Source organism: Dendrobates tinctorius, unplaced genomic scaffold (assembly GCF_039654945.1).
Source record: "Dendrobates tinctorius isolate UK_male_01 unplaced genomic scaffold, ASM3965494v1 ptg000341l, whole genome shotgun sequence".
Taxonomy (NCBI): Eukaryota; Metazoa; Chordata; class Amphibia; order Anura; family Dendrobatidae; genus Dendrobates; species Dendrobates tinctorius.
The window spans coordinates 1,848,063-1,875,967 of NW_027362007.1; the positions used below are offsets into that span (position 1 = coordinate 1,848,063).

General features: G+C 47.3%; 1 long non-coding RNA gene across 1 annotated transcript; it reads left to right on the plus strand.

Annotated features, from left to right (window-relative positions):
• The first annotated feature begins 2,913 nt into the window (after positions 1-2,913).
• LOC141074861 (uncharacterized) lies at positions 2,914-17,770 on the plus strand. The gene is made up of 4 exons (XR_012227227.1): positions 2,914-3,162; positions 12,950-13,129; positions 14,399-14,543; positions 16,207-17,770. It is a non-coding gene; the product is annotated as an uncharacterized lncRNA (long non-coding RNA).
• The last annotated feature ends 10,135 nt before the right edge of the window (positions 17,771-27,905 follow it).

Below are 27,905 nucleotides of genomic sequence, written 5' to 3' on the forward strand. Positions count from 1 at the left end.
CCACGGCAGTACCCACAACAGCCACAGTGGCCGAAAGAGGCAGTAGTCTTTATGCCAGAATCTGGACGCTTGAAGTCCCTTCGGCGGGGCCCTTATGGAGTCCTGGGCCCGTGTTGCTGTCCTTAAGTCCAGGGCAACAGATTCTATCTCCTTCCTGTGGCCTGGCAATGCCTGTGATGCTATCCTTAAGTCCGGGGCAACAGATTCTATCCCACTCCTGGGGTCTTGCAATGCCCGTGTTGTTGTCATTAAGTCCGAGGCAACAGAATCTATCCCCTCCAGGGGTCTGGCAATGCCCCAGCTGTTGCTGCACACCTGCCCAGGGCAAACGTGCCCGGGCTACTGAGCTCCCCACAGGAACTCCTGTCCTCCTCAAACTGTAAGCCCAGCCCACTCTTTAACTCCTTGCTGTCTCTGTCTCTATAATGAACGGGCACAGCATAATGCAATAAGAATATGTAACATATATTACAAGTGTTGTCATACACAGTAAATGCACATGAGACATAGCATAAAAAGGTAGGTCCTGTGTGGGAAGGGGCAAACGAGGGTCTCCACCACCTCCTTACATACCTACAGTACAATAAATTTACAGATCTCTCATATTAGTAGCGTAGCTACTGGGGTGCAGAGGGGCAGAAGAGCCCATCGCCCCAGGCCCCATCACATGAAGGGGCCCACTGAGAGTCACTGCCACTTTTTTGATGAGGCAGAACACAGCACAGAAGGAGAGCAGGAAAATGCCTGCTCCCCGACTTGACGGAGATTCAGCTTGCTGCTAGGACAGTGGCCAGTTGCAGAGTCTCCCTCCTGCAGTGTTTTGTCTGGAATTGGACAAAAAATGCTAGGAAATCATTATGCTAGCAAAGTCAATGAGTATCCGTAAGTGCTGTGGATCAGTATTTTTCCTTTCAGCATTTGCTGTGCATTTAAATCCGCAGGATGTCAATTCTTTGTGCGCTTTTGCCTGCGTCTTTGCCCCATTGAATGTACAGGAAAAAAACGCATGCAAAAACTCAGTGGATTTTTGCTGCCGATAGATGCAGAAACCTTGTAGAAATTTCTGCAAGCAAATACTGAACGTGCGCAGTAGCCTTACTGACCTGAGGAGCTTCTGCCAGGTTGCAGTTTTATGTACACTCGAATTGTCTCAGACACGCTGGGTCCTAGTGCCCACCTTGCATTTCTCTCAGACACTTCCTGGTCCTGCCTCACTGCCTGCAAACTTCATCCGTAAGTGGGGATAGAATTTATTAGATTCATTAATAATGAAGGCATGTCATGGTTACTGGGGGTTAATGTGAGGGGATGGGGATTTTGTAGGGGCTGAAGTGGAGGAGGGGGACAGGACACTGGTGAGTGAATGTGAGAGGATGGGGGTATTGTGGGGGCTAGGGCACTGTGAGGTTAATGTGAGAGGATGGGGGTATTGTGGGGGCTGAAGTGGGATGGGGGGATAAGTAGGGGAAGGGGAACAGAGCACTGGGGGCTGAATATTAGAGGATGGGGGTATTGTGGGGGCTAGGGCACTGGGGAGTTAATGTGAGAGGATGGGGTATTGTGGGGGCTGAAGTGGGGGAGGGACAGGGCACGAGGGGTGAATGTGAGAGGATGGGGTGTAAGGTTGTGAGCAGGAACGCAGGATGCAGTGATGGGACCCAGGCAGAGCAGGGGTTAACAGGTTTATTTACCGGGGAAATTACTCCATGCAGGGAGATAAAAGAAATAAATGGTATTAAAAGAACAGTACAATAATAACGGTACAAATATACGATAATTTGCATAAGCGGTATATTAGGAAGTCCTTACTCTGCAGCTTCTGCTGCGTACTCAATAGCGCCGACTATGGCGGGAACTGTGCCTCCTCCTGGAGGTCGCTGTAGACGTTGGTCCTTCTTCTGGTGACAGTGATCGGTCCCCAGCACCTTCCACTGCCCCTTGTCCACATATTAACGTGACTAATTAAAGGCATGGGCCACAGTCCTGTATGAGCCCAACGTGGCTCCTCAACTATTTCCACTAGTAAAGTACGGTCAAAAATGTCAGGGCAACTATACTGACCCAGTCAGGGCGCAAGTGTCAGTCTGGTGTACGGTCTCTCTTGTGCAGCACGTATGCAGTACCCACGGTCACGTAGGGCACAGAACCCGGTTCTCTGGCAGTCACACACTGTACGTACCGCTCTCATTTGTCCCCACTGATGGCGGCGGGAGACGGTGGCCGCTAGTCCGCGTGGCACTGCTCCGTGTGCATGGCCCTGCATGGCTCCGCACTGTTTGGCTCGGCTTTACATGGCTCTGCAGTCTCTGGCTCAGCTTCACACGGCTCTGCACTCTATGGCTCGGCTTCACACGGCTCTGCACTCTCTGGCTCAGCTTCACATGGCTCTGCACTCTATGGCTCGGCTTCACACGGCTCTGCACTCTCTGGCTCAGCTTCACACGGCTCTGCACTCTCTGGCTCGGCTTCACACGGCTCTGCACTCTATGGCTCGGCTTCACACGGCTCTGCACTCTATGGCTCGGCTTCACATGGCTCTGCACTCTATGGCTCAGCTTCACACGGCTCTGCACTCTATGGCTCGGCTTCACACGGCTCTGCACTCTCTGGCTCAGCTTCACACGGCTCTGCACTCTCTGGCTTGGCTTCACACGGCTCTGCACTCTATGGCTCGGCTTCACACGGCTCTGCACTCTATGGCTCGGCTTCACACGGCTCTGCACTCTATGGCTCGGCTTCACATGGCTCTGCACTCTATGGCTCGGCTTCACACGGCTCTGCACTCTCTGGCTTGGCTTCACATGGCTCTGCACTCTCTGCACAGCGGTCTCTGTCTCTGTCTCTCTCATCGGGTGCAGCACTGCCTGTCACTGCCCCGGAACTCTCTTAGGGGGAAGGCAGGGTGCACCACTCACCGTTCTCCCGGCTGCTCTCAGTGCAGCCCTGTGCACTCCAGTCTGCTGGCACCAGGCTCCGCAGCTTTGCGCACTTTTCCTTCTTATCCTGCCGATGCCGCACGCTCTTTTCAGCTCCCTTCCTGTCACTCCAGGAAGCTCCATTTACCTCAAGCTTCCCCCAGACTGCAGGGGAAGCTCTGCCTCCCTAAGCCTTCCTCCTGGACACAGAGGATGCAGCCCTTCTAGTTCCGGACCCGGCATGCAGGTACCCATGGTCCCGTCTATCTCCTTACAGGGGTATTGTGTGGGCTGATGTGGGGCAGGGCACGGGGGGTGAATGTGAGAGGATGGGGTATTGTGAGGGCTGAGGTAGGTGAGGGGCGACAGGGCACTGGTGGGGATAATTATTATATTGTCTTATTAGGAGATGATATGCACTCTATTACATGTAATAGTTGCTGTCAGGGATGGGGAGGTTGGGGGCTTTTGATACTTACCAGCTGGGTCATTTACGAGTATTAGTATAACAAGCCCCCATATACTAACCAAGAGCTGCATCACATTGAATGGGAATCTGTCATCCTCCAGGACGTGTATGACCTAATCATATGGGCAAACAGGTAATAGAAATGTTACACTCATCCTACCTGTCGGCATCATGTTAACGGTCTTTTTACTGATAAATGTTATATTCTATCTTTAATATATCTACTAGCTGAAGAGCCCGGCGCTGCCCGGGCATAGTAACTAACTACGGTTAGGTAGAACAAATTATAATGATTATATCTATATAAAAAACTGAGTGTAGAGCCCCGCCCACTCTGCATAGCCACAATCACTGTAATATCCCACATCATCCCATCAGCCAGAGCCACCGGACTACTACCCCTAATATCCCACATCATCCCATCAGCCAGAGCCACCGGACTACTACCACTAATATCCCACATCATCCCGTCAGCCAGAGCCACCGGACTACTACCCCTAATATCCCACATCATCCCATCAGCCAGAGCCACCGGACTACTACCCCTAATATCCCACATCATCCCGTCAGCCAGAGCCACCGGACTACTACCCCTAATATCCCACATCATCCCGTCAGCCAGAGCCACCGGACTACTACCCCTAATATCCCACATCATCCCGTCAGCCAGAGCTACCGGACTACTACCCCTAATATCCCACATCATCCCGTCAGCCAGAGCCACCGGACTACTACCACTAATATCCCACATCATCCCGTCAGCCAGAGCCACCGGACTACTACCCCTAATATCCCACATCATCCCGTCAGCCAGAGCCACCGGACTACTACCCCTAATATCCCACATCATCCCGTCAGCCAGAGCTACCGGACTACTACCCCTAATATCCCACATCATCCCGTCACCCAGAGCTACCGGACTACTACCCCTAATATCCCACATCATCCCGTCAGCCAGAGCCACCGGACTTCTACCCCTAATATCCCACATCATCCCGTCAGCCAGAGCCACCGGACTACTACCCCTAATATCCCACATCATCCCGTCAACCAGAGCCACCGAACTACTACCCCTAATATCCCACATCATCCCGTCAGCCAGAGCCACTGGACTACTACCACTAATATCCCACATCATCCCGTCAGCCAGAGCCACCGGACTACTACCCCTAATATCCCACATCATCCCGTCAGCCAGAGTCACCGGACTACTACCACTAATATCCCACATCATCCCGTCAGCCAGAGCCACCGGACTACTACCCCTAATATCCCACATCATCCCGTCAGCCAGAGCCACCGGACTACTACCCCTAATATCCCACATCATCCCGTCAGCCAGAGCCACCGGACTACTACCCCTAATATCCCACATCATCCCGTCAGCCAGAGCCACCGGACTACTACCCCTAATATCCCACATCATCCCGTCAGCCAGAGCTACTGGACTACTACCCCTAATATCCCACATCATCCCGTCACCCAGAGCTACCGGACTACTACCCCTAATATCCCACATCATCCCATCAGCCAGAGCCACCGGACTACTACCCCTAATATCCCACATCATCCCATCAGCCAGAGCCACCGGACTACTACCCCTAATATCCCACATCATCCCGTCAGCCAGAGCCACCGGACTACTACCCCTAATATCCCACATCATCCCGTCAGCCAGAGCTACCGGACTACTACCCCTAATATCCCACATCATCCCATCAGCCAGAGCCACCGGACTACTACCCCTAATATCCCACATCATCCCGTCACCCAGAGCTACCGGACTACTACCCCTAATATCCCACATCATCCCATCAGCCAGAGCCACCGGACTACTACCCCTAATATCCCACATCATCCCATCAGCCAGAGCCACCGGACTACTACCCCTAATATCCCACATCATCCTGTCAGCCAGAGCTCCCGGACTACTACCCCTAATATCCCACATCATCCCGTCACCCAGAGCTACCGGACTACTACCCCTAATATCAGACATCATCCCGTCAGCCAGAGCCACCGGACTACTACCCCTAATATCCCACATCATCCCGTCAGCCAGAGCCACCGGACTACTACCCCTAATATCCCACATCATCCCGTCAGCCAGAGCCACCGGACTACTACCCCTAATATCCCACATCATCCCGTCAGCCAGAGCTACCGGACTACTACCCCTAATATCCCACATCATCCCGTCACCCAGAGCTACCGGACTACTACCCCTAATATCAGACATCATCCCGTCAGCCAGAGCCACCGGACTACTACCCCTAATATCCCACATCATCCCGTCAAAGCCACCGGACTACTACCCCTAATATCCCACATCATCCCGTCACAGCCAGAGCCACCGGACTACTACAACTAATATCCCACATCATCCCGTCAAAGCCACCAGACTACTACCCCTAATATCAGACATCATCCAGTCAGTCAGAGCCACCAGACTACTACCCCTAATATTCCACATCATCCCTTCAGCCAGAGCCACTGGACTACTACCCCTAATATCCCACATCATCCCGTCAGCCAGAGCCACCGGACTACTACCCCTAATATCCCACATCATCCCGTCAGCCAGAGCCACCGGACTACTACCCCTAATATCCCACATCATCCCGTCAGCCAGAGCCACCGGACTACTACCCCTAATATCCCACATCATCCCGTCAGCCAGAGCCACCGGACTACTACCCCTAATATCAGACATCATCCAGTCAGCCAGAGCCACTGGACTACTACCCCTAATATCCCATATCATCCCGTCAGCCAGAGCTACCGGACTACTACCACTAATATCCCACATCATCCCGTCAACCAGAGCCACCGGACTACTACCCCTAATATCCCACATCATCCTGTCAGCCAGAGCCACCGGACTACTCCCCCTAATATCCCACATCATCCCGTCAGCCAGAGCCACCGGACTACTACCACTAATATCCCACATCATCCCATCAGCCAGAGCCACCGGACTACTACCACTAATATCCCACATCATCTCGTCAGCCAGAGCCACCGGACTACTACCCCTAATATCCCACATCATCCCGGCAGCCAGAGCCACCGGACTACTACCCCTAATATCCCACATCATCCCATCAGCCAGAGCCACCGGACTACTACCCCTAATATCCCACATCATCCCGTCAGCCAGAGCCACCAGACTACTACCCCTAATATCCCACATCATCCCGGCAGCCAGAGCCACCGGACTACTACCACTAATATCCCACATCATCCCGGCAGCCAGAGCCACCAGACTACTACCCCTAATATCCCACATCATCCCGGCAGCCAGAGCCACCGGACTACTACCACTAATATCCCACATCATCCCGGCAGCCAGAGCCACCAGACTACTACCCCTAATATCCCACATCATCCCGGCAGCCTGTCGTTAGAACCAGAGCGTTGAGTAGATTTGCCCTGACTTAAATACCAATGATCCCTTTAATAGAAGCCTGGGGTGAGAATCAGAGCTCTGAGGGATTTACCCTAACTTCCATACCAATGATCCCTTTAAGAGGCCCTGGGGTCAGAACAACAGCACTGAGTGGAACAGTCCTAAGTTCCATACCGGGGATCCCTTTAATAGAGGCCTGGGGTCAGTACCAGAGCATTTGAAGGCAATTGCCCTGACTTCCATACCAATGATCCCTTTAAGAGGGAAGATGTGCGCAGATTGTTCGTTCGGCTGGATTGGGTGGCCTGCAGGGGCGTGGCCTAGCACGGTCGGCCGGAGTGGGTGGAGCTAGAGCGGAGCTGCAGCGCGTGTGATTGGGAGGCCTGCGGGGGGCGTGACCTAGCGCTGTAGTTGGCCGCAGTAGAAGCTGGGGACTAAATTTAGGCCGGGAAGCTGCAGGGGATAGGGGGTATAGCGCAGTTGGTGACGGGGAGCACCGACTGAGCCGGGACAGGGCTGGGAGGGTGCCGACACTATTCGGCCCCTTTCCTGAAGACTGTCTTCCTCACAGCCCCGCTCTCCATGCACTGTCCTGTTGTATTCGTCCTCAGCCCCGCTCTCCAACCGCTTCCCACTCTGCTGCTTCGTGATTGGTTGGTGATACACACACACATTCAGATTTATATATAGAGATTTTTTCCAAGATCTGGGGGGTGCGGTGCATGGAAGAAATCCCTGGCTCCTGTCCTCATTGTAATACTACCCCTTCCCATCAGCGTCAGTTCTGGCCCCAGAATCCCGTGCCTTACATTAGCTGTACATCACCATCTATAACTGTACTGTGATCTCTTATATGGTCTGCAGGACTGGTATCTACCACTAAATGGTCTCCATATAGTAATATCAGTGTTCGTTTTTGTATATAGATTTATTTTCAATCACAACGAGGTCATCTGCTGATGTTCTCCTTTACTCACAATTAGGGTTCACCACGTAGCTGTAGCCAGGATTGCCTGGTTAGGGGCCGACTCAGATTTTTCGCCCCCCTCTAAGCTGTAACCCTAGCTATGTGTCTCTGTCTCAATTCTTTGTAGGTGAAAAAACTTGCAAAATTGGCAATGTATCAGATACTTATTATCCTCACTGTATATTGTATTTCCTTCCAGTTTGTAAATTCTGCAGCATATAAACAATGCACGGAGTAAGGCTACTTTCAGATTTGCGTTACCAGGCGCAGCGCTCGGCCGCCGCTAACCTCCGCCCCCGGCCACGCCCCCTTAGATCAGCATGCGATCAGCGTACCCTATATTTAGTGTTGGGAACCCTGGCCATGTGCTGGTATGTTTTTGCCGGCGCATGTGCCCTTTTTGCGCTGCGCCGATGAGCACCAAACACAATTTGTTGCATTTTTGTGCGCTCGGCGCAGCGCAAAAAGGGCGCATGCACTGGCAAAAACATACCAGTGCACGGCCAGCGTACCCAGCGCGAAATATAGGGTACGCTGATCGCATGCAGCATCATGCGACCATAGGAGGAGCTGACCAGAGGGGCGTGGCCTGGGGAAGAGCTTAGCGGCGGCCGAGCGCTGCGCCTGGTAACGCAAATCTGAAAGTATCCTTAAAACGATGTAGCATTGTACTGTATATTGCCTAGCGGCTATTTCCGGGGACTGCACCTTATGTCATATCCAAGTGAAACATGAGGGGCTGAAAACATTATTATTATTTATTTATATAGCACCAATAATTCCATGGGTGCTGTACATGAGAAAGGGGGTTACATACAAAGTTATAGATATCGTTGTCACGGGGTCCTTCTCCAGTATCACACAATCAACAGAGCGAGGGAAGTGTGAACAATCCCAAGACCTTTATTATAGGCAAAATTAGAAGGTCCATAACCAATCCACCACACTAAGATACAATAGTCCAGAACATGGATGCAGTTCAGTAACAGGATAAAATGTCCAGGGAGATGAGAGTCCAAAAATCAAGCAGCCAGAGGATAAAATCCATACGCTTCCCTTTCTCTCTGACGTGCTGGGTTCACACGATGCTCACCACACAGGAACTGACTTCCCCCCTCCTGTCCTTCCCAGCCCCCTCCCTATGTCCAGGAGTAGCCAGACAGGTTGGGGTGGTTTTCAGGCCTCCCAGACCAGACAAGGGTGCCTGAGGGATTAAGACACTACAGGGGGTCATCAAGAGACATAGATACAGTCAGGCTGCAGACAGTAAAGGGCCTGTCACACTAAGCGATATCGCTAGCAATATCGCTATATTGCTATAACGTCACTGGTTTTTGTGACGTAGCAGCGATATTGCTAGCGATATCACTATGTGTGATACTTACCTCCGACCAGCTCCTCCGCTGGTTATCGCTGATCGCGCGAGAACGTCCTGGACCGTTTCTTGTCGTCAGCTTCCTGCTGGGCTTCCTGTAGCACCGTCGAGCGATGCGTGGATGCGGGTGGGAGGACATCAGGATCACCTCGTCTGACAGGTAAGTAGCGACCCCGACCGCTGCTATGTCACTGGTGAGATCTGCCTGTGTGGCAGCTCACTAGCGATCACTTAGCGATGCACCAGCGATCCTGACCGCGTCATATCGCTGGTCGGGATCGCTGTTGCATCGTTAAGTGTGACAGTACCTTAAGTGAGCTAATTCAATTATCAGACTTTTGGAAGGTAATTGAGACTCTAGACAATATGGGGAATACACGGAATGATACAAGGGAACAAGAAAAACACTATGAAAATCAGTGAAATAAAAATATACACAAAATGATATCCACATAGCATATCACACCATCACAACCGTTAACAGTAAGCAAGTTTACAATGACAGACTGGTACAGAGGAGAGAGGACCCTGTCCTTGCGGACTTACATTCTACGGGATAGTGGGGAAGAGACAGAAGGTCGGGGGTGCAGCAGCTCTGGTGGTAGTGAGGTGGTGGTGAGGCGGCAGAATGGTTATTGCAGGCTGTAAGCTTTCCTGAAGAGATGGGTTTTCAGGTTCCATTTGAAGAATCCGAGGGTGGTTGATAACCGGACGTGTTGAGGCATGGAGTTCCAGAGGATGGGGGATATTCGGGAGAAATCTTGGAGGCGGTTGTGTGAGGAACGAATAAGTGTGGAGAGTAGGAAGTCTTGGGAGGATCGAAGATTATGTCAGGGAAGATATTGGGAGATTAGTTTAGAGACATAGGGAGGAGACAGGTTGTGGATGGCATTGTAGGTCAGTGTTAGTAGTTTAAACTGGATTCATTGGGGAATTAGGAGCCAGTGGAGGGATTTTCAGAGGGGAAAGACAGGGGAGTAGCGAGGAGAGAGGTGGATTAGTCGGGCAGCAGAGTTGAGGCCAGACTGGAGTGGTGCAAGAGAGTTAGCAGGGAGGCCACAGAGGAGAGCGTTGCAGTAGTCAAGGTGGGAGATGATGAGGGCATGTACAAGAGTTTTAGTCGATTGAGGGCTGAGGAAGGGACAGATTCTGGAAATATTTTTGTGTTGGAGGCGAAAGGAGGTGGCAAGAGTTTGGACGTGTGGTTTGAAGGACAGGGCAGGGCCGTTTACCATAATAGATAGATCGGGTATATAAGATACGTGAGATGGAGGAAAGATGATGAGTTCAGTTTTGTCTACATTGAGTTTTAGAAAACGAGACGTGAAAAAGGAGGATATGGCTGATAGACATGCTGGGATTCTGGAGAGCAGAGAGGTGACATATGGGCCGAGAGGTAGATCTGAGTGTCGTCCGCATACAGGTGGTACTGGAAGCCATGGGACTTTGTGAGTTGTCCTAGGCCAAGGGTACAGATGAAAAAAGTAGGGGCCCCAGGACAGAGCCTTGGGGGACTAAAACAGAGGGCGGGATGAGGAGGTAGTGTGGGAGTGAGAAACACTAAATGTGCGGTCAGAAAGGTATGAGGCAATCCAGGACAGGGCAAGGTCTTTGATGCCAAGGAAAGAAAGAATCTGTAGCAGTAGGCAGTTGTCGACTGTGTCGAAGGCAGAGGACAGGTCGAGAAGGAGGAGGATGGAGAACTATCTGTTAGTTTTGGCTGTGAGTCATTAGTAATTTTGGTCAAGGCAGTTTCAGTGGAGTGGTGGGGGCGGAAGCCAGATTGGAGGATGTCAAGGAGGGCGTTAGATGAGAGGTGGGAGGAATGTTGAGCATCGACATGCTGTTCAAGGAGTTTGGAAGCATACGGGAGCATCTGGCGAACAGGAAATCTGTTACCATACAGGGTGCCCATGACATGACATCTGCATTTCCCTTCATTTTTCCAGCTCAATGTTCCACCATGAAACTAAAGTTTTGTAAGAACAAAAACCATCTAGTGACCCGAGCATTTCTCATCCAGACCAGGAGTGAATGGTCTGTTACCAGACAAAAATATCACCCCAACAAGTAATATCATAGCCACTCCATTGCCGACATATTGGCCAAGCACTTCTTCTCCACTATGCTATAATTTTTCTCTGCCGGGGTAAATTTCCAACTCAAGTAGGTGACTGGATGTTCTTCTCCATCCTCCTAATTCAGAGGCATATGTTTGCACATTAAAAATGTTCCTAAAATCGGCGCTGGTGACGATCAGCTGTTCACACAACGTCAACTTCATGGACTGGAATCCTTCCTCCGCCTGAGAGTTCCATCAAACTATGATCGATTTTATTCCATTAAAGAAACTGGTCAATGGAGACGATCTTCCGGCAAAATTAAGTATAAATCATCAGTAATACCCAGTAATGCCAAGGAACGCTTGTCACGACTGTTTTCAGGTGTCACCGGGACCAGGGGCTCCTTCCCTGTCCCTAACACTAGGGGCACCCTAGCTCGCCCTGCTCCCTGGGTTGCTTCTGATGGTGCAGATGGCAAGGTATGGGGCCACGTACCTTGCCTTAGCTCCTGAATCCATCCTCAGTCTATACCTTTCTCCAACCCAGGGAAGAAGTGAGTAGTAGTGTACCATAATACACCAACCAGACTAACAAGGTAATGTGAACTGGGACAACGAGAAATACCAAATATACAAATATACTCACACAAACAACAAAGGAATGCACAGGGAAGTGGAGGATGGGATTAAACCAAAGTAAGAGAAGGAAAGGGAATTATCACACTGAAAACCAATCAACAGTCACAGATAAATTCACCAAACGCCTCCTTCAATAATAACCAACAATAACCTGCAGCCATGCAGCATAAGCTGCCTCTGACAATGAGTGCTAGTGAAAGATCCATCCCATTACCTTCCTACAGATCTTTCCAACAATATAAGCCCATATCAGGTTTTCTTAATCTGACTTGGCCAACTAGTTTGACCCGGTCCACATTTACTTTTATTTGCACTGTATTGATAGCCATGGCTGTGATTACAACGCCCTCCAGCAGGTTCAGTATGTCTCCAGGCACATCCTGGGGAACACGTAATGACCCTCGTACATGACTCCCATCACTGCCTCACACTGGGAAGGGGCTAAGGTCATGTTCCCACATAACATTTTTGCTGCAGACCACAGCAGTATTTACCTCTGCAGATATCATCGCAAGGAAGGAGCAGATTCCACCCTCTGAAATCCACTATATTTTTGCTTCATGTGAGCTCAGTGTCGCCCTATGTTTGCGCAACCATATTTTCCTTATGTGTAAAAAACTATTATCACAAGAATGGCACTTGGACCAATATTTAATTAGGCTTTGCAGATAACCATTTTTTTTACATGGTCCAAATATATATATATATATATATATATCGGAAAATGTCGGAGCATATGCATCATTTGTCTGACATCCTATTTTTAAAGATACAATGCAGTTATAGAGAAAAATGACATATATTCATCCCGGGAGCCGGCCGCTTTCAGTCATAGAGATGTGCACGAATCTGCTTCAGTGACCAGTCAATACACAGCGAGGATCGGCTGTGACCACGCCCCTAGAACTTTAATTGACAGCTCACTCTGCAGCACATCTGTACAGAACAAGCTGTCAAAGTGCCAGGTCATGCTTACAGCTGCTCCACCCTTGCTGTGATCTGACCGGTGACCGATGTTGCTTCATGCACACCTCTATGACTGAAAGACGGAGGCTGTCGAGAAGTTCTCTAACAGACTCTCTTTAAAGACAAGTTTTTTGCTTTTTTTTGCAGGATTTGTGAATTTACACAATTGTCCTAATCTACCTCATCTACCGAATCTTTTAATCGTTCAGTCGGCGTGTCTGCTGGTCCAATCCGTGATATTTTACATACACGCGAAAAAGAGCTCAGTTCTGATAAAGTGGTTTGCCCTCTGCTTCTTAGTGAGTTCTACATGTATGGTCATCACAGGTACGTCCTATCCGCTAGTACTGCACTGCAATGTTACTACTCGGGAGCGGGTATATACAGTACCTTATGCAGAGAATGTACACAGGGGCCCGTGGGGAGGACGGGGCACTTCACAATAACATTTACAGAAGGAACAGGCTGTAGATGCTCTTCCCAGCCCAGTCCACTAGGCGGTCTATAGCACTGGGAAGCTTACAGTGCATGGGTGGGGCTCTGCTATAGGGGGTGGAGCCTTAAGTGTCGAATGAATGGATGTGGCTTAACTATATGGGCGGAGCTTTAAATCTTTTCAGATTGAACTTGTAGATCACATCATTGTTACGAATATATACTACCAAGCGCTGATTTAGTTGATAATGTGGTTCATCTAGTGACAGTTGTCCACAGACTGTGGCCCCTTATTCATGATTAGAGGCATTTTCGATGCCATTCTTAATAATCTGCGCACTGGAGCAAGATACGTCAAATTCATTAAGAACCGTGCACTTTCGTCAGCAATGTTATTCCATCCAGGGCCTTTTTTTTGCCACTTTTGTAAAATAAATTATGATGAGTTTGTGTGACAAGCTTCAACTTACCCTTTTTCCTCCAGGGAACTACTGAGTTCTCTAAAGAATAGGTGAGCTGGTCGGGATTGGCAGGAAAATGTCAAATGTTGATACATTTTTCCACAATTTTGAGTTGTGCCAATAAATTCCCACTCTTCAAGGAGCTTTACACTATACCAGGATTTCATCCTCAAACTAATTATCTACACATGCAGATCTTCAAAGATAAGTTCAGCAATAATATGCAATGATATGTAAATGAGACTAAAGGACTATGGTAGATCTGAAGCCTCTGTCACTCCAGCTCTACTCCTCCCTCCAGCGCTGCATCTTCCTACTTGACTGAAGGCTCCTTTGCCTGAAGTCAAACAGCATAGAGGCTGTCAGTCAAGAAGGAGGAGCTGGTGCTGGGCAAAGAATAGACCTGGAGTGACAGAAGCTTCACATTTACCATAGCCCTTCAGTCTCATTTACATATCAATTCAAATGCTTATTTCTCAATGAAAGAGGAAAGGACATGTACAGGTATTTCTGGATTTGTCTTTGAGTGGCATGCACATATCAATAGGTGGGGGATGAAATCCTGCTGACACATTCCCTTTAACTGCAATATTGTTAGGTTCACTTTCTATTCTTGATGTTGTGTTATCAGAATATTTGCTGAGTGCAAAACTGTATTATAGACTCTGACTACATTATAACCTTCAATGTGTTTTTGCAGTTTCTTACTATCTTTCTCGGATAGAAGATCTTTTATCCTGCGACAAAGTGATTTTCTTTTTCTCTTGTGTCGAAACTGGATTGGCTGCTTTGGATAATTTGGGTTTCTTCATTAAATTCTGCTACTTCTGTTATAAGAGTAAGAGGTAAACATTAAAATTCATTATTACAGCTAATTAAATTTGCATTGACCTGAGATTTACAATGAATACAACCCGTTGTCCTAAAAAATATCGCTACATTCATCAATTCATCAACTCATTTCAGAAGAGTCTCGCTCACATGGGAACACGTTCAGCGGTGCATGGGGTAAAGTAGGGCAAACTTGTCCAAAGTTCAATTCTCCAGCCTCCAGGATCATCAAAAAACTAATTTTTTATTTATATGTGGGACAAAAGAGATTTAAGATCCAGTGATTCTCTGGGTTTTAACCAAACATGTGACTTAATCAGGGTATAGTATATGGGACAGTATGCACGTATTGCAGGATGCCCGTTCCGGGCGTGCTGTAGGATGCACGTCCTGTGCCTACTGTACTGTAGGATGCACCTCCCATGGATATTGTAGGATGCACATCCGGTGCTTACTGTAGGATGCACATCTACTCTTCTACATGCACAGGGCAAGAGTGTATTCACCTTCTTATATCCATTGCTTTGACTAGCATTTAACAAGACCCTGAAATATGTCATCCTCGAAGGTATGAGGTGGAGTATGGGGCAACAGATTTCTGACATAAAAGCTTTGGTTTGAGGACCTAGTCTGTTGTTTGTCCTCCTCCCTTCCTCTTTATATCTCTATTTTTTTTCCTACCCCCTTTTTGGGGATTTTGGATAAAGTGTTATACAGTCCCTAAGTAAATAGATCCCACAGCTCCTATATTCTGGCCATATACATTGCTGGTTGATGCTGCACAGCGCCCAGATAATGTCTTACAGCGTGCAGATAACACGTTACACGTAATAGTGTGCCATATAGATCTGTGATAGATCGTTCTCACATAGTACCATACAACAAATATCACATACAATATCATCATACAATATTCACATAGCACTATATGGACCTAGATAAGTATCCCATGCAAATCCAGACAGTGCCATATTCAATATTAAGCCAACAACAACAACCACATTTATGGAATGAAAGTCTTTTGTATGTTCTCCACCTGTTAGAAAAGGAGGAATAACAAGTGACCGGTGACATAAACTGAGGGAAACGAGTCTTGGTAAGAAAGAAGTTGGTGTAACACGGAAATCAACAGACAAGTGTGAGCTATTAGGGAAGGTTCTGAGCTCTGCTACATTACCAACAACGTATCAGTGTGTAAAATTGTGAAGCAACCAAAATGTGTTACTTTTTATAAATATGCAAAGGTCCTCTTCAGAGCAGAAGACGGTAGGAACTCCAGCATCATATGTTGGAAGTTGCAATCCAAAAGAGTCAATACTGACCTGGGAACTGCCACATAACAAGCCAAACCAGATACAGACGCTCCAGTTACATACTTTGGTTTGGCTTCTTATCATAAGTCATGTGGCAGGGCCCTGAAACAGTCAATGATGCCTTTTAGGATTGCTTCCTCCAGTAAGTGGCAAAAAAGCCCTACACTCTAAGGTTGGCGCTAGAGTCTTGTCCTCTTTCCCTCTGAAATGGATACTTGCATGTTAATATTCCCCGAGAAGCACTGCAGGCCAATAAGTCTCCTTACACTGACTTTGAAATGCTACGTTACCCCTTAGTCTTTTTATAAACAAACATGAATGGACTGATTGTGCCTCCTAATTATTTATTTTCTCCTTTTTTTAGGAAATGTAAACAAGCTAATCCAGCAGATGATGCCTAACTTTCCTCATTCTTATTTGCTTGTTGTTTTTGGAAACAGCAAGCTTGTTATTGGATATCCAGTTAATAATTCAGCTCATCTTCTGTAATACAGGATAGACATCTATACATTGATGATGTAAACACAGCAATATATAAAATGCAAATTACAGAACTATCTCTGTGCAAATCCTGAACAAGCAAGGGATGCTGGGAGATTTCTGCTCTGAAGCCTGCATAATTTCAAGGGCAGCTCTGGAGTCTACCGATAACACCTCTCACAGATTTGCACAATTGTATCGTTGCTTTAGCCCCTTAACAACTGCCGATATGCCTTTTAACGGCGGCACTTGCGGCTACTTAAAAAGTGGCACCAAGAAATAAATGTATAGCGCCACCCAGCGTTGGAAAATCTCCGGGATCTCGGCTACGATCCCTGCGGCTGTGCCCCTGAGCCCTTGGCGTCTTCTTCTGGGAAGAAAATGGCGGGTACATGCGCAGTGCGCGCACCGAGATCTGCTGGCCTGCACCCGGCAACAATAGGAGATTTTTCCTATTGGTTAATTTTGATCACTGTTATAGACCCTATCAAAGTGATCAAAATAAAAAAATAGTAAAGCACACCCCCCTTTATCACCCCCTTATTTAGGGAAAAATAATAAAATAAAAAATATATATATTTTTTCCATTAGGGTTATGGTTGGGGTTATAGTTAGGGTTGGGGTTAGAGCTAAGGCTAGGGTTGGGCTAGGGTTAGAATTGGGGCTAGGATTCGGATAGAGTTGGGATTAGGTTTGTGTTGGGGTTAGGGTGGTGTTGTGTTTTGGTTAGGGTTATGGTTAGGGTTGGGATTAGTGTAAGGGGTGTGTTGGGATTAGGGCTGTGTTAGGGTTGGAGTTAGAATTGGGGTTTTTTCACTGTTTAGGTACATCAGGGGGTCTCAAAACGTGACATGGCGCCACCATTGATTCTAACCAATTTTGCATTCAAAAAGTCAAATGGTGCTCCCTCCTTTCTGAGCACTGTCATGCGCCCAAACAGTGGCTTTCCCCCACATACAAGGTATTGGCGCACTCAGGAGAAATTGCAAAACAAATTTTATGGTCCATTTTCTCTTGTTACCCTTGTGAAATTAAAAAAGTTTGGTTACAAAGTAAATTTTTTGTAAAATGTAAAATGTTCATTTTTTCCTTCCACATTGCTTTAGTTCTCGTGAAGCAACTGAAGGGTTAAAGTGTTAATAAACTTCTTGAATGTGGTTTTGCGCACCTTGAGGGGTGCAGTTTTTTAACGGTGTCACTTTTGGGTATTTTCTATTACAGTATATTGACCCCCAAAGTCACTGCAAATGTGATGTGGTCCCTAAAAAAATTGTTTTGTAAATTTTGTTTGAAAAATGAGAAATCACTGGTCAACTTTTAACCATTATAACATCCTAATTTTTTTTTTGTTATGTTTCCAAAATTGTGCTGATGTAAAGTAGACATGTGGGAAATGTTATTTATTAACTATTTTGTGCAATATGTCTCTCTTATTTAAGGGCACAAAAATTAAAAGTTTGAAAATTGGAAAATTTTCAACATTTTTGTCAAAGTTTTATTTTTTTCATAAATAAATGCAAGATATATCAAAGAAATTTTACCACTAACATGAAGTACAATATGTCATGAAAAAACATTCTCAGAATCACCGGGATACATTGAAGCGTTCCAGAACTATAACCTCATAAATTGACAGTGGTCAGAATTGTAAAAATTGGCTTGGTCACGAAGGGGTTAGACGTCGGTGTTTGTGTATAATGAACATTTCTGTTATAATAAACTATTGTAACACCCCTTTATGGCTACCACTGTACCCTGGGTGTTATGGGGGGTCTCACCTCTTCTGTACGCAGTGCCTCCACCCGAATCTTGATTGGAGCTCTGTCTCTGGGCTGCAGAAGCACAGTTATCTTCTGCCAGGGGCTGATTCGGGAAACCCCTGCCACAGCTCGGTACACACTCAGGAAGCAGGAGTAAAACAGTTTAAAAGATTTATTGCTATGAAGCAGAATTAAAATGGATTTACAGGAATAAACATGCAATGCGATTAACTGTGCTCTATAAAAGTCATATACCCATCACAGACTAATTAAACCCCAACCCTGCAAATATAACGTGGCCAATTCCCCCTCTTTTGCATTTACTCAGTCTGACCATTGGGGCCCAGTTGCCGCGGATGTTAGCACGTAAAGGAAGGTTGGCGCGCAAAGTAGAAAACGTAGGTGCACTTAAATGAATGTTGCTGTCAATAGTCTCGGTTGCAGTGTACTCACTGTAAGTCGCGCTGATAGAATCACTAGTCTCAGCAGAACACTCACTGTGTCTCCAACAATCAGAGGATTCTTTAGACTCCAGCTGAGGGCTGCAGGATTTAGACCTTTATCCGATGGGAGTGCCGGCAGAACTCTCTGGATCTTTGCTCTCTCCGGCAACACTGGTATCTCCACGGGGTCCCCCACACTCTGCAACTTAGGGGAATCAAGATCCACACCGCTCTGTTTCTCATAACCAGCAGCAGCAGCCACGTTTTCTCTCCTCTCCCTCTTTTCTTTCACTTTCTCCTCAGCGTCCTCCCCCAAGTCCCCCCTCCTCCCTTCTTCTACCATCTCACTGGAACAAGGATCCCTGGGAATTGTAGTCTTCTGCCACTCAGGAGAAAAACAATTAGTGTCTGTAGGTCCTTGTTTAACAGTCACTGCAAAAGTCTTCTTAGAGTCTGTAAGCTCCAGCATTCCGGTAGATGCTCTGACAGTTCCCTGTGCATGTGTTACACTATAAAAATGTATAACTTTTTATTTTTAAAATTTCACCCAAAAAGAAAAAAAAGTTGCTCAAAGGTCATCATCAAGACAAAGGGGTTCAAAATCTCCCTGGTGGAAGGGACTCAGGAGGTGTTAATGGTGCACAGTTTAGTGGGTGCAAAATACTTGTCTTGCTCTCAGTGCCAGCACTTCTGCACCATTCCACTGTCTGTGGTTTACCCTTTGTCACAGGATGTCTGCTATTTGATATCCTGATCACCTTAAATATTATGTATTGTCAGACCACAAACTTTTAGAGGATGTCCGGTGCAGACAGACAACTAATCTCCACCCAAAATTGGCATAATTGGAAAGTATCAATAGCAGAAAAAGCATCATGAGAGATAAGATCCGGCACAGATTTTCCATAAAGCAAGCATAGTCCATGCGGTTTATTCAACATCATAAACCCACAGCAGCAACAAAACTTCATATAAACAGCAGAGCCTCCATGGCAGAGATTCACTCTGCAAACCCTGTGTTCACACAGGTTGTACAATGTCCAGCATACAGGCTCTCTTAGCCTCACTTATCTCACCCACATCCGGGTTTCCTCATGGCTGCTTCAGCTTACTGCAGATGTTCATTCCCTCCCCTGGGAACTCTCAGACACATGCAGCCATTCACCACAGCCACTTCACAGGCTGTTAGCCAGGAAGCGCCATCTCAGCGGGACCTTACACACTGGACCAATCGGGTCCCAGCATTCACCTCATGTGACCTACCCTGGCCACATTATATGGTCCATAGCCACACCCACCGGGTCACATGACTACGAACTCATCACAGGTCCTTCAACCACTCACACTCTTTACAACAGTGTTCTTTAAACACATCCCCTGGGTGGGTTTGTAGGTAACCAGGCCTGCCCATCTCTCTAGTTACCTGGAGACGTCTCCCTGACACATTGAAGCAACACCTCAGTAATGTCATTGCCGATCCACACCCATACATAAGTCTCCATCTCAAGGCCACCCGCCTTGAGATACATAACGGTCCTTCCATATTCTGCCACTCATCCTCTCTCTTTGGACATCCACACAGTGCCCCCTAGTGGACACAGTGGTCATTACACCACAACACTTATACTCCACGCCTGCCACATCACCCAGAGTATTGGGCAGGTAGAGGCCACAACATACACAGTGTTGTACTTTGGTGGCACGGGCCCGCCAGTAACATTGATTTGAGGGGCCACTGTTCAGCTACATGCAAATCTCAGATTGTCCTCTTTCACATATTTACCCCTGCTTGTTTGTTGAATGAATGATAAGATGCCGCGTTTGTCTGTAAGTAGCGAATTAATCTATTGGCCAACTGCTGCTCATGTTGGGGGTATGTGGCTTACTCTTGCATAGGGGCCGACCAGAGGATTCTCTTGTGGGTCAGTTCTAGCCTGTGATACTTGTATATCACTCGAGTATCACGGTGCTTGGATGTACTCGTTACTCAGCAAGTAATGGGCGGCGCTCTATGTAAAATTTGATTCTCTGCATGCGTTTGGCACTTGTTGCACAGCCAATGAGCATGCAGGCATTGCCTGTGTGTCACTGTAATGCCGTAGCCATCTTGGATATGGCATTACTGTGATTGGATGGCCATGTGACATCATCGCATCATCAGGGGTTATTAAAAAACAGGCATCGCCCGGCTCGGCACACTGACGCGAATGCACAGCTCTGTGACACTTCGTATTGGAGGGAGAGAGCGCTTGTCCAGACCTGTGTGTGCACAGGATAATGAATCAGTCCTGTAGTGTAGAGACTGGTGGTGAAGCTAAGACATCTACTAACAGCCCTACTAAGAGATAATCATTTGTATCACATACAATCTGCATTTATTGTAGGGAGAGAGAGTCATAGGAGCAGGGAGAGTGACAGAATACAATATATAGACAGGGATTAGGGCTGTGCAGTCCATTGGCAAATAGATGCTGCAACTTTTTTGTGGAGGCTGAAAAAATGTAATATATTTTGATCCATCAAGTATTAGTTGCATTGAGGTCCTTTTTTGTGTTACATAACACAACCAAAAAGCGTTGAAACATTTTCCTGAGTTACATTTCTCAGCCGTACACTTTTCCATAGTGTGGAGTACATTTCTGTGATCTCTAAAACTGAACAAAAGCTTTTAAAAATGTTGTAGGTCTCCATTTCTCAGCCGTACAGTGTTTTGTTGTCTGTAAACATTTCTGTGATCTATAAACCTGAAAAAAAACGTTGAAACATTTTTCTGGAGTGAATTTGATTAAGGTTGGAGTAAACCCTCAAAAACCACTTTGATTAATGCAGATGACAAGTTTTTTCTTTTTTTAAAAATAAACTTGGTTTCAAGAGACTTAGCAATTACAAAATGTGCAAAACGTGCTTTAAGAGATAGGTTAATGGAAGTGCTGATGATGGCGAACGCAGATGCCAAAGATGTGGGGCAGGTGTGACTATGCCTGTTGCTGGAACAGAAGAAACACACCCATCCCCTACTGTTAGGGAACGGATCCCGAATGCGGATTTCACCAGGAAGTCTGTGTTACTGTTCGGATTCAGCCTCCTGAACACTGGGTGATTCTCGTGCTGTCATGTGCATGACAGCGTAAGAAACTCTGTCAGCTCTGATTGGTGGTAAGATTGATACCACCATTCAGAGTGCTCTAGCTCCCACGCTGTCAGATGACTAGTAACTGGAGCATGTGTTCCAAGCATGGTACATGTGTGAGCTTGCCAAGCTTTACAGTTGCCAACAGGTTACGCCCATTATCACACATGACCATGCCTGGTTGGTGGTTCAGCAGCAAAAACCACAGATCTGTCTGGTCTGTTGTTGCTTAAAGTAACTCTGTTGTGGCGTGCGGTTTGTCTCCTAGACAAATTAGCTTCAGCAGAGCCTGTTGCCATTTCTCTGAGGCAGTGCTGCAGAGTTTCCAGCTTCTGACTGATGTGGACGATGTGCTCTGAGATAGTACATACATTGGAGATGGAGGATGAGGAGGAGCAGGATCTGCTGTAGGAGGCGGAGGAAACCCTGATAGAAGTAGGGCCAGCAATCCTCAGCGTCGGGAGCACCGTGCCAGAGTGGGACTCGGACAGGAACCTAATGTGATATGTTTCTTGTGCTCCGGCAACAGGCATAGTCGCACTTGACCCATGTCCTTGGCATCTGAGTGCACTATTATCAGCACTTAAACTTCCCCATCCCTCACGGCACGCATTCAGCATTTTGTCATTGCTAGGTGTCTTGTTAAAAAATTGGTCAGTTTACTCCACAGTAATGTAACAGAAAGAGTGGAAAAGTGTATGGATGACACTCAAATTCAATCCAGAAAAATATTTCAATGTTCTTTTTTTTAGTTTTATAGATCATAGAAATGTACCCAGACCATGTAATGCTGTATGACTGAGAAATGGAAACCTACAAAAATTTTAAATGCTTTTTTCAGTTTTAGAGATCACAAAAATGTTCACAGACCAACTAACATTGCATGGCTGAGGAATGCAACCCTGCAAAATTTTTAAAAGCTTTTGCTCAGTTTTAGACACCACAGAAATGTACTCCACACTACGAATAATGTAAGACTGAGAAATGTAACCCAGGAAAATGATTTTTGGGTGTGTTATATAACACAAAGAAAGGGCCTCAAAGCACAGAATACTTGATGGATCAAAATATATTCAATTTTTCCAGCACTTACAAAAGAAAACGGTAGCTATATATTTGCCAATGGACTGCACAGCCATAATCCCTGCCTACTGATTGTATTCAGTCACTCTCCCTGCTCCTGCGACTTTCTCTCCCCACACTAAATGCAGCTAGCATGTGATACTGACGATTATCTCTTAGTAGGGCTGTTAGTAGATGGCTCAGCTTCAGTGGGTCGCCCGCCAGGGCAGTGGGGTACTCGGTACCAGGCCGGTATCTCAGAGGGAAGTGTCATAGTAGCGGTAACCCAGTCCATGGCCCTGGGCGCCCATGTAAAAGGGTAGTGTGGCTGATGATTAAAGTTTATGAGTGGATGATACTTGACGCCACCTGTGGTGCTCGGCAATGAAGATGTTAAGCCGACGCTGCAAACAGATCCTCTGGGACAGATGGAGTGGTGCAGCAATGATGTTGTAGCCCTCCACAGGCAGGGCTGCGGTCCCAGGGCAGAGTAGATGAAGAGGATAGGTGTTGAGGAAGAGGGTGTAGTGTCTGGCACAGAGATGTAGCAGTGCTGGAGAGTTTGCAGGAAGGAGGCAAGGACACAATAGGGTGCAGTTTCTTTTACCTTTACTTTGCTTGGTAAATGCAGTCCAGAATTCCAGATTACAGATGGAACAGAGGCTGGCCGGCCTGGAAGCAACTTAGGAATCTATCAGATGGGTTGTGTAGTCTCCTTTCTAGCGCTTATCTTAGGTACTTGCAGTACTGTGCTACACTGAAGTTCCACTTGCTGGTTCTCATTTAGAACTCCCTTGTATGGCAGACAGCTGTAGCCTTCTTCTTCTGGCTCACCCGTTGCTGTTGTGCCTCCGAGTCTTATATGGGAACAGAGCACTTACAGCTTCCTATTCCTCCGGTGTCTGTCGCAGGACCATTAGTATCCATGCAACCTTGGAGACTGGGCTCCAGATCATGCGCTATAGCTAGAAGTGAGCTCTGAACTCTGCTCAATCTTCCAGCTCTTCTCCTCACGTCCACACATGTTGCCCTCCTCACACGAACTCTCCAAATTTCCCCTTCCTGGTCCCCAGAGAGCAGCTCTTCCCCCAGTTTTTGGGTTCAGATCTCCCTCTGCTGGCCTGGAGTGAGAACTGTGTTGTGTGTTGTGATTAACTGACAGAGAGACCCTTCTTTGCTTCCAAACATGACATCACACTCCCTAGGAGGAAGGTAATGCCACTGTGGCGGCCATACACCTGGGGGCGCCACATTCCCCCTAGTGCAATTCAGTACTCCCGGACTGAAGAAAAACATGCAAACATATTAACAAATTAACAACTGTAACAAGATTTCAAAAAATGAAAAATTACAAAAACCAAAGCCCCAAAATAGTCCTGATGACGATTAGTCCATGCGTCAGTGTCCATGGTCCATTTCCTGAGCAGTTGGTAACTATATACAAGATAGTTTTGACCACATATAGTCCTGTGGCCCAATTGTCCATCAAAAACAAACTGAGATTGTTCAAAATAGTTCTTAAAGAGTCTCTGTAGGCACGTAAGCTTGAAAAGTTGCATATTTACAGTTTACCATTTACATAAACTTATTTATATACAAAACCTTATGGGTGGTATACCTTGGGTACTACGGACAGACCTACGTAGCACTGGTGTTGTTGGGGACCTTACTGGATACCTTGTGTTAACTACTGGTGTAGTGTGAGTTGTACTGGCTACATTACTGTTGGTTCTGCGTACCACAGGAATACTAGATTTCCTAGGACCACTTCTACTCACTGTGGGCATGACAGATTCACCACTGGCAGGGTGAGAATTCTCTTGTTCCACTGCTGGTGTAGCATCCGCTGCTTGTACGTGCTGGTTTTCAGGGTGGTCTGAGTCACTTCTTCTTGCACTACCAGTTGGGGAAAGGTCAAAACTGGCACCACTATGGCTTGATTCGCTCTAGTCCAATTTGCAGGGAATTCTCTGAGTATAGTGCTGACCTTTTCTTCTTCTTCTATGGGCTGAAGGTTGTTTTGCTCTTCCATTCTGTCCTTTAGTTGGACAGGGCACAGTTTCAGATGATCCCTCGATACTGCTGATGAGGTTTCTCCTCCATCCTTACTGATAAGGCACATTTTGGTGTTGTCAAAGTTTGATGGTAGGACAGTGTAGGGTTCAGCTTCCCATTGGTCATCCAATTTATGCATCCTCCTTTTCCTCTTTAGGACTTGTTCTCCTGGTGACAAGGGGACTGCAGGTGCATGTTGATTGTAGTTCTTTTCCTGTTTTTGTCTCGCCTGAGCTAGACTCTCTTCTACACACTCTTGTACTCTTCGATACTGCTGCTGCCTCTCTGTATCCCAGTCAGCATCTGGTGATGTCACTTCAGGTGTCAGGACTCCCATATCCAAATCAATAGGCAGTTTGCCAGGCCTCGCTCTCATTAGGTAGGCTGAAGTGCAGTTGGTGGAATTCACAGAAATGTGATTGTAGAGGTCGACCAGATCTGGCAACTTCTCAGGCCACAGATTCCTCTCTTCCAAAGGCAAGGTTTTCAGTAGATCGATCACCACCTGATTCATCTTTTCACACATGCCATTGGTCTGTGGATGGTACGGTGTTGTCCTGATCTTCTTGCAACCGTACAAATTACAGAATTCCTGGAACACTTCTGCCTCAAAGGCTGGACCTTGATCTGTAAGCACTCGCTCGGGATATCCGTGTGGTCGACAAAAGTGCTGTTGGAATATTCTGGCTGCTGTCCTGGCTGTTTGATCCTTGACAGGCATGACTACCAGGAATCTCGAGTAGTGGTCAACTATGGTAAGAGCATAAACGTAGCCTGAACGGCTTGGGACCAGCTTCACATGGTCCAGGGCGACCAACTCAAGTGGTTGCTTGGTTATTATTGGCTGCAAAGGAGCTCGCTGGCTGTTACGGTCCTTCCTGCGCAGGTTGCATTGTCCACACTCCCGGCACCAATTTTCAATAGCCTTCCTCATACCAGAACAGTAGAATGTCTCCCGGAGCAAGACCTCCAACTTCTTCCATCCGAAGTGTCCAGCTCCATTGTGGTATGCCTCCAAGACCATTGATGCCTCCCTATTTGGGATTACCACTTGCCAGACCAACTCATGAGAGCGGGCATTGATACTCCTCCAACACAGCTTTCCCTCATAGATGAACAGCCTGCCTCTTTCCTTCCACAACTGCTGGGTTTCTTCAGGAGCATCTGGACCTGGATGTGAGTCAGCTTGTGACAGTAGCTCCTTTACCAGGCGGACTGCGGGATCGCTATCCTGCGCTTCTGCCCAGTCATGATGAGGCAATGGATTTAGGGTGGCCTCTTTCACGACAGTCTGTTTCTCACTCCTTGGGCACATTGGGCCGCAATTGGCCGGTGGAAGGCAGATAACTCTATTTCTTCGAGTGCCTCAGGGTCTTCTCCTGCATCTGGCAGATTGGGCATTCTGGACAGCGCATCAGCATTGGCATTCTTGTGCCCCGCTCGGTACTTGATGGTAAATTCATATTTAGACAGCCGGGCCATCCATCGCTCCTCCAGTGCACCTAGTTTTGCAGTTTCCAAGTGAGTCAACGGGTTGTTGTCCATGAAGATGGTAAACTTTGCTGAAGCTAGGTAATGCTTGAATCGTTCAGTCACAGCCCAGACTATAGCGAGGAACTCCAGTTTGAAGGAACTGTAGTTGTCAGGATTCCTTTCAGTGGGACGAAGCTTCCTGCTGGCGTAGGAAATCACGCTTTCTTTGCCATTCTGTACCTGTGTCAGTACTGCTCCCAGTCCCACGTTGCTGGCATCAGTATACAGAACAAATGGTTGGTCATAATCCAGATAGGCCAGAACTTCATCTCCTGTGAGAGCCTATTTCGGTTGAGTGAAGGACCTCTCCAGTTCCTCATTCCATTCAAATGTAGGACTCTCCATCCTGGCTTTCTTGGGCTGGCCCACCAGAAGATTTTGCATAGGCATGGCTATCTCAGTGAAGCCTTTGATGAACCTTCGGTAGTAGCCTACCAACCCGAGGAATTGACGTACTTCATGGAGGTTGCTGGGCTTCTGCCAGTCTCGGATGACAGTGACTTTGTCAGGATCCGGAGCCACACCTTCTGCACTCACTACTTGACCGAGGTACTGTACCTTGGGCTTCAGGAGGTGGCATTTGGAAGGCTTCACTTTCAGGCCAAAGTTGGACAAGGGCTTCAAACACCTCAGCCAAGTGCTTCAGATGGTCTTCATAAGTCTTGGAGAAAACAATGACATCATCAACGTATAACAGGACTGTCTCGAAGTTCTTGTGTCCAAGACAGCACTCCATTAGCAGCTGAAATGTCCCTGGAGCGGTGCAGAGCCCGAACGGCATGTAGTTGAACTCACAGAGACCCATTGGTGTGGTAAACGCTGTTTTCTCCTTGTCTGCCTCTGCCACGGGAACCTGCCAATACCCACTAGTGAGATCTCAGGTGGAAAAATAGTTAGCAGTTTTAAGTGCAGCTAATGACTCTTCAATTCTGGGTAATGAGTAGGCATCCTTATGTGTAATGCTGTTAATTTTTCTGTAATCAACACACATTCTCATGGTGCCATCTTTCTTTTTCACAAAGACTATTGGAGCTGCCCAGGGGCTAAAACTGTCTCTGATCACCCCAGGCTCCTTCATTTCCCGCAACATACTTTTGGCACATTGATATTGTGTTGGGGGTATAGGCCGGTACTTTTCTTTAATGGGTGGATGATCTCCAATGGGGATATGGTGTTGAACCCCTTTTGCCTTCCCAAAGTCTAGAGGGTGTTTACTGAATACCCGCTCATACTCCTGAGTCACTCGGTAAACCCCACTCTTTTGGTATGAAGGGGTGGAGTCAGTCCCCACCTGCAGTTGCTGGCACCATTCCTCCAGCTGCTTTACAGAGCCATTGTCCTCCACCTGGTTGGATGAGACCAAGGGCTCTGCTGCCCGTATTGCATTGTTACTGACAGTAAGCAGCTTAGCAACTGTGGCATACCGAGGTATTGTGGTCTCCTCCTCCCCACAATTCAAGAGGCGTACAGGTACTCTCCCTTTGCGAACATCAACTACCCCTCTGGCTGTCAGGACAGTGGGCCGGCTATCAGAGTACACTGGCTCTACCAATGCTTGGTAATCTTTTCCTCTGAGGCCTATGACTGCCCAACACCAAAT